Source organism: Denticeps clupeoides, unplaced genomic scaffold (assembly GCF_900700375.1).
Source record: "Denticeps clupeoides unplaced genomic scaffold, fDenClu1.1, whole genome shotgun sequence".
Classification (NCBI taxonomy): Eukaryota; Metazoa; Chordata; class Actinopteri; order Clupeiformes; family Denticipitidae; genus Denticeps; species Denticeps clupeoides.
The window spans coordinates 79,019-86,910 of record NW_021629789.1 but is presented as its reverse complement, the minus strand read 5'-3'; the positions used below and the strand labels follow the sequence as shown (position 1 = coordinate 86,910).

The 7,892-nt window shown below is 43.4% G+C and overlaps 1 long non-coding RNA gene across 1 annotated transcript; it reads left to right on the top strand.

The window, feature by feature from the left end:
- The first annotated feature begins 2,061 nt into the window (after positions 1-2,061).
- Positions 2,062-4,760, top strand: LOC114774308 (uncharacterized). The gene is made up of 3 exons (XR_003744789.1): positions 2,062-2,090; positions 3,571-3,707; positions 4,547-4,760. It is a non-coding gene; the product is annotated as an uncharacterized LOC114774308 (long non-coding RNA).
- Positions 4,761-7,892: the final 3,132 nt, after the last annotated feature.

The window sequence follows — 7,892 nt, the reverse complement described above, 5'->3', positions numbered from 1 at the left end:
GTATATTTCGTACCTGTTCATGTTTGACACCGATGCTCTTTGACCCCTGCGCTCCCAACACTCGTTGCCTTTTCCTGCACCACATACAATCCTTGTTCTCCCAGTACGACCCCTTTTGGCCTGACTCCTCTCCAGCCAGTCTTCTCCGCAGTGACGTGTGGCTCCAATAGACCATAGGTTCTCCACAGACAGTTCTGCCCTTGCGATTCACTATAAGCACAAAGACTTCTGTTTTTAACTTTCAATAGCTTCCACATAAACTGACCCTGTAACCCAAAACCAACGTAGAATTGTGCTGCTGCAAGGGACTATTCAGACACACCTAAATTGTAATGGGTTTTCTGCACCACTTATTTTATATTAATAGAATTATAAAAACATTTTATTAATAGCTTCAACACAAAATGATCCTGTGATCCAAAACAAACTGAGGTGTGTCTGACTAGTTTTAAAATTCAGGTAATAAATGATAAATGAATCCTTGGGTGGCGGTTTTCGTAACATGAAAAGAATGCGTGATTTATTTGTGAGTTACATCGACCTGATCGACCTGAGACTTGCTCAACGAATTGGGCTGCAAGTTTTGGATATCACGGCATGCGCCGAGCACTTCCTGACGCTCCTGTATTTGGAACACGGAACACCTCACTCACCACTGTTGTCTTGCCCCAGCCACCTTTCCTGTTGATCACAGTGACCGATCATCTCTGTAGCGCGTGCCTGGTCCGGGTCCAGCTCCACTTCTTCAGACTGATCATCTGGATTGGACACCTCATTGCTCTGGCTGGACTCTTGTATTGCGGAGGAGGGATCAGGCTCTTCATTGTGACCTTTAGTCTGGATACATTTCCCCTCCAGGCCTTACTGTGACATTCTTGTTTCTGCTGGTCTGACCATGTTGTCCCCACAAGCTCCACTTGTGCCGCTGACCTGTCCCTCCTGTGCTAAATTGCCCTTCCCTCTGGTTCTGGCCATCAGCCTTTTCATCTGAGCTTCATACAGCACTTTGGAAACATCCAGCTGGATCTGCCAGCCGCCAGGCTGATAAAGCGTCTGCAGACATTCAGCGATGTCAGTTCCACAGTGATGAATGTTCCACAGCACCAACTTGTCTTGTTCCCCCAAAACCACACGCTGTCCCTGTAGGAATTTTACAGTCAGTTCATTTAGCTGCTTCCCCAAATCCTGGACCAGGACAGCGAGCTCTACATTGACATTTCTCAAGTCGAAGTCAAAGTAAACCTTACTGTCATTTCCGCTCTATACTGTACAGCATATAGAGATATGACATGATGAGGCTCCGCTTACATTAATGCAGAAAACAAATAGATATAATGGAATAAGAAAATAAATAAACTGGAAGTTTTACTGATGCAGCTCTTGTGGAAGAGGTCCTGTAGCAGAGGGTGAGATGTTCCTTGGCAGCCACGCGGAGATACAGTTAGATATACACGGTGAGGATGTGTGGAGGCAGGTTGGCCGCAAAAGTGCAGACACCGTTGGGCTTTTTTGCCGATGGAGGTGGTGCTGGTGGTCCAGGTGAGGTTGTCTAAGATGTGAACTCCCAGGTACTGATTACATTTTCTACCATGGAACAGTGGACGCTGAGTGGTGTGTGGGTGGGTGGGTTAGTCTTCCTGAGACTGACAAGAAATCCAGTATCCAGTTGCAGAGGGAGGTGCTCAGTCCCATCTTGCTGAGTTTCTCAAACAGTTTTGGGGGAATGATAAGTTGGAGCCCATAGGTCTCTTTAAGGAGGGTCTTTATTTCTTTGTTTTTTACTACTTTAATTTAAATGCAATTATCTTCATTTTTGCTCATCATCTAACAGTCCTTTGTCTACATAGTGAAAGACAACAGACATTTAAAGATAATTTTTTTTTTCCTTATTTAGATGTTATGTCTTCCACAAACAAGAGACAAGGAAAGCACCAGGTCCAAACTGCATCTCCTCTTCCTCCTTCAAAACCTTCTGGATCCAGGTTTCGCACATGGACTGTCCTCAGGGATGAGTCCTCTCCCCACAGCGCTCCAGGACCGGCTCTAGAACTACTGAAATTGGTCAGAGGGACATAAAATCAACATTCCAAGTGATTAGGGAGTAGCCTCATGTAATGCAAGTAAACAGGAAGTGTTTTTTAAATTGCGTATTAAACACTAGCAAACAGCCACTCTGAAAACAGACTCCACAGGGAGTTGAACCCCGCCCTGATCATGAAGGTCAGGTGTGCCACCACCTGACCTTTTTTTTTGCTACTACTATTAATTATTTAAGTATTTAAGTATGAGGCGCCCCCTAGAACATATTTCAACAAAATAGATGTTTGTATGTGCGAAGTTTGCATGTAGAAGCGTCAGGAATATATGGCGTATGTGCGAGGTTTGTATGTAGATGCGTGAGGAATATATGGTGTATGTGTGAGGTTTGTATGTAGATGTAAGAGGAAAGGTAGTGTATGTGCGAGGTTTTCTTGAGAAATGACCGAGGGGGCGCCTCATATACAGGCAATTTACAGGTTAAATTAATTCCAAATTGTGTCCAATTCATCTCCAATTGGCCTAGTTGTTTTGTGGGGGAAACCGGAGAACCCGGAGAAAACCCACGCTGGCACGGGGAGATACATGCAAATCTCCACACAGAAGGAAATTTCCTTGCTGCGAGACAAGGTGCTAACCACAATGTCACCGTGTCGCCCGTTACTAAATACTTACCTTAATACTTACCTGTACTAGTGATCACTATTGGTACTGCTAGTATTACTAATAGTGGTACTAGTAAGGTGGAAGGAGGAAGCACATCTCCGTAGCCAGGTCCCAGATGCCAGGAATGGAGTTCAGCTCCTCGATGACGTCTTCTGGAAGACCAATCTCCTGACTGGCTTCCCGATTGGGTCCCTGTGGACTGTCTGCTGCTGGACTGTCCTCCATCTGGTTCTGAAGTGCAGTTCTTCGCGCCACCTCTCTGTAGTAGGGCTCCTGAAGATGGTGGCGTACCCGAAGAATCCAGCGCTCCTCTTCGCTCTCACATGTGCTGGTGGAGGGCTGATGAGCGCCGGTGATGGAGGTGACTGGAGCCACACTGGGCAGAGGCATGGCAGGACCATCCTGTTGCCTGCTGCATGGAGGCAGGAAGCCCATCTCCACAGCCAGGTCCCAGATGCCAGGAATGGAGCTCAGCTCCATTACAGCGTCCTCAGGAAGTCTGATCTCCTGATTAGCTTCCTGATTGGGTGCCTGTGGAGCATCCTGCACCTGCCGCATACATGGCCTGCTCGACGGCAGAGCTGGAGGGGAGTTAGTGACCCTCACACATGCCCACGGTATACCTGAGTAGTACAGTGACATGAATACATTGAGATTTTTTATTTTGTTTTAATTTACTGACTGTGATACCTTCAAATGGACCATATATGTTTATACTGGATTTACAGTGGGCTACACTTCTGGGTTTTTAATTTTTCTTTTTATTGATCTTGAGTGATCAAAAACTCACAACAAACCTCTCAGAAATTAGAATCAGAAATCAGTAGAATACTGAAAACACAGTATTATTTCTTAATGTCTTACCAGTGTGACCTGCTACCCTTGGGAGGATCTTGCGCAGTGGCCTCCTGGTGACTGTTGGCTCCTTGGGCTTCTTCCGAGGCCGGCCCATCCTTCTCTTAAAGAAATCTCTCTCTCCGTCTCCTGAAAAGAAAGCTTTACAGGTAATAAAGGATGCTAAGCTAAATTATGCTAAGCTAAGCAGAAAATACAAACTAAATTAGTTATCAAGTCTAAACAGTAAAATAATTAATAATAGCAGTAAAACAGAAAAAGTAGTTAGCCTTTAAAAAGGCTTTTGGGGTTAAAAGTTCAATTTTTCTTCTGAAGAAAGCACAGAAGTAGAGAAAAGCAAGAGTCCAGAATATGTCACTTTCTGTCACTTTTTGTGTCGCTTAGCAACAGGCTGTTATAAACATACCTTCATATGTAACAGCACTGAGCAGCCAATCAAGAGCCACAAATTTAAACAAACAATTCTTTAAACCTAAACTTTTTTCATAATTGCACCGTTGCCTATCAGAACTGAAAATCAAGATTTTTTGGTGTAAATACATGTTTAATATATTTGTGAGTGTAATTATTATTAAATTAATAAAAGTAATTATTTTTTCCAAAAACTTAAACAAGCCTTTAGCAACTCGATTTTATTCATTTTAATTATTTTTAGAGGTTGCATAGATTCATTCTTGAAATATCATATTTCAATTATCTACTTTTTAGTGTTTAATAGAGGAAAAGTACATCTTTAGGAATTTTTCTTTGCAATGATTTCTTCTGTCCACTAGATGGCAGTAAAGATCCCCCTCTCTTTCACTCATTTACAAGGTCAGGTTTTCCCACCGCATCGAGACTGGAGCAGCAGTCACTGATGGCACTGCAGGACCCTCATTTTGTTTCCTTTGTCTGTATTGAAGCCTCATGATGCACACATGACGCTGACGTGGTGTCACTTTAATCCGGGTTCATATTTCACCACTTTTTATTTGTATATTTATTTCAGAAGCTGTTTCTCTTAGACGTGCTGCAATGGGAAATGGGTGCGGTGCGGTGCGGTGCGGTGCAAGATTTACACCAAGTCCCCCGGATTTTTAGTCTTTCCTTTTTCTGATGTCTTCAACCCTGGTGCTGAGGTTCCACACTTGAGTAAGAGACATGCTGAACTGGCCAATATTTTCATGGATTTATTCAAGACACAGACACACATCCTCTTAAATAACGCTGCCAGATGATTTGGGGGAGAATTTTATTAAATAGATTTAAGTTCTGTATAATAGGCCAGTTGCAGCAGTTTGAACTACAATCCAGTAGTTTTGCTCTCAACCGTGGAAATAGGCAGGATGATCTTCTCAGCCCTCTTCTCTTTCACTATTGAACCACTAGCACAGGCCATAAGAGCGGATGCACTAATTCCTGGTATTCAGATTAGTGAAAGGATGCCCAAGATATCATTGTAATTGGACGACATATTGTTGTTTCTGTCCCAACCACGAATATTTATCCCTCATTTTACTGAAATCATTTTATTATTTAGTGAGTTCTCTTGATATAAAATCAACCTGACAAAATCAGAGGCTATGCTCTTAAGTCTAGTGACATCCATTCCTGACACATGTAGAAGAAAATTTTCACCACACAAGGAAGGAAGGTGTGGACCGCGGAAGAAGTTTCCAGATGAGTTTATTGAAAAAGAGTTTATTGAAAAAGATCCACCCCCAGACTGTGGATGCACAGTGTGTTTTCAACTTGAACCCCAACATGGCACTTAGTTCATTTGAGGCCTCATTAACAAAATGTCGCTTGAAATAATGCCCCACCAAGGGATAATTTCATTGATTAAAGCCTTTGCTACTGCCCACCCGTGGCACGCTTTGCAGGAAACACCTCCACCCATGTTACACAGCACAGCACATGGTGACACAATGAAATGTGTCCTCTGCTTTGAACCATCACACTTAGTGAGCAATGGGCAGCCATGAAAGGCACCCTGGGAGCAGTGTGTGGGGACGGTGCTTTGCTCAGTTGCACATCAGTGTCACCTTGGCGGTTCAGGATTTGAACTTGCAGCCTTATGATTACGGGGCCTGTAACTCTGCTCAGTTAATCACGAGACACAAGCAATTCCCTTTTTAACAGGCATTTATTGCATCTTCAGTATGTCCTGAGAACTAAGATAAATAGACAAAAATTTAAATCAGCAAACATAAAGAAAAATTATAAACACAAAATCCGTACATTATGACAGTGATTAGCACGCTGCTATTCGCTAATGCACTGTTACGTCCTGGTCTAGGTCAGGAACGTGAACAATTAGAAAGAGGGAGGGAAACGCCACTAACGTCATCTTGCTGAGTTTCTCAAACAGTTTTGGGGGGATGATGGTTTTGAATGCTGAACTGGAGCCCATAGGTCTCTTTAAGGAGGCTCTTTATTTCTTTATTTTTAACTACTTTAATTTAAATGCAATTATCTTCATTTTTGCTCATCATCTAACAGTTGTTTGTCCACATAGTGAAAGACAACAGACATTTAAAGATTTAATTTTTAAATTTTTCCTTATTTAGATGTTATGTCTTCCACAAACAGGACATCCAGACTGCATCTCCTCTTCCACCTTCAAAACCTTTGCTGGCCATCAGGATCCAGGTTTCGCACATGGACTGTCCTCAGGGATGAGTCCTCTCCCCACAGCGCTCCAGGATATTCTCCAGAACTACTGAAACGAGTCAGAGGGACATAAAATCAACATTCCAAGTGAGAAACATTATTACCATTAACTGCTGGTTTTATAGACCACCAACCTGCTTGGGCGAGTGAAGTTTAATGTCACCGTAAAATAATTTCACAGATACAGGAGACAGTATGAATCGTTTTTGAAGGTAAATCATGCTGGATTAGGGAGTAGCCTCATGTAATGCAAGTAAACAGGAAGTGTTTTTTAAATTGCGTATTAAACACTAGCAAACAGCCACTCTGAAAACAGACTCCACAGGGAGTTGAACCCCGCCCTGATCATGAAGGTCAGGTGTGCCACCACCAGAGCCTTTTTTTTTGGCTTTTTTTGCTACTATTATTAATTATTTAAGTATTTAAGTATGAGGCGCCCCCTAGAACATATTTCAACAAAATAGATGTTTGTATGTGCGAAGTTTGCATGTAGAAGCGTCAGGAATATATGGCGTATGTGTGAGGTTTGCATGTAGAAGCGTGAGGAATATATGGCGTATGTGCGAGGTTTGTATGTAGATGTGTGAGGAAAGGTAGTGTATGTGCGAGGTTTTCTTGATAAATGACAGAGGGGGCGTCTCATATACAGGCAATTTACAGGTTAAATTAATTCCAATTGTGTCCAATTCATCTCCAATTGGCCTAGTTGTTTTGTGGGGGAAACCGGAGAACCCGGAGAAAACCCACGCTGGCAAGGGGAGATACAGGCAATTCTCCACACAGAAGGAAATTTCCTTGCTGCGAGACAAGGTGCTAACCACAATGTCACCGTGTCGCCCGTTACTAAATACTTACCTTAATACTTACCTGTACTAGTGATCACTATTGGTACTGCTAGTGTTACTAATAGTGGTACTAGTAAGGTGGAAGGAGGAAGCACATCTCCGTAGCCAGGTCCCAGATGCCAGGAATGGAGTTCAGCTCCTCGATGACGTCTTCTGGAAGATCAATCTCCTGACTGGCTTCCTGATTGGGTCCCTGTGGACTGTCTGCTGCTGGACTGTCCTCCATCTGGTTCTGAAGTGCAGTTCTTCGCGCCACCTCTCTGTAGTAGGGCTCCTGAAGATGGTGGCGTACCCGAAGAATCCAGCGCTCCTCTTCGCTCTCAGATGTGCTGGTGGAGGGCTGATGAGCGCCGGTGACGGAGGTGACTGGAACCACACTGGGCAGAGGTGTGGCAAGACCATCCTGTTGCCTGCTGCATGGAGGCAGGAAGCCCATCTCCACAGCCAGGTCCCAGATGCCAGGAATGGAGCTCAGCTCCATTACAGCGTCCTCAGGAAGTCTGATCTCCTGATTAGCTTCCTGATTGGGTGCCTGTGGAGCATCCTGCACCTGCCGCATACAGGGCCTGCTCCACGGCAGAGCTGGAGGGGAGTTGGTGACCCTCACACATGCCAACGGTATACCTGAGTAGTACAGTGACATGAATACATTGAGATTTTTTTTTTTTAATTTACTGACTGTGATACCTTAAAATTGACCATATATGTTTATACTGGATTTACAGTGGGCTTCACCTCTGGGTTTTTAATTTTTTAATTTTTTTTTTATCTTTTTATTGATCTTGAGTGATCAAAAACTCACAACAAACCTCTCAGAAATTAGAAACATAAAGAAAT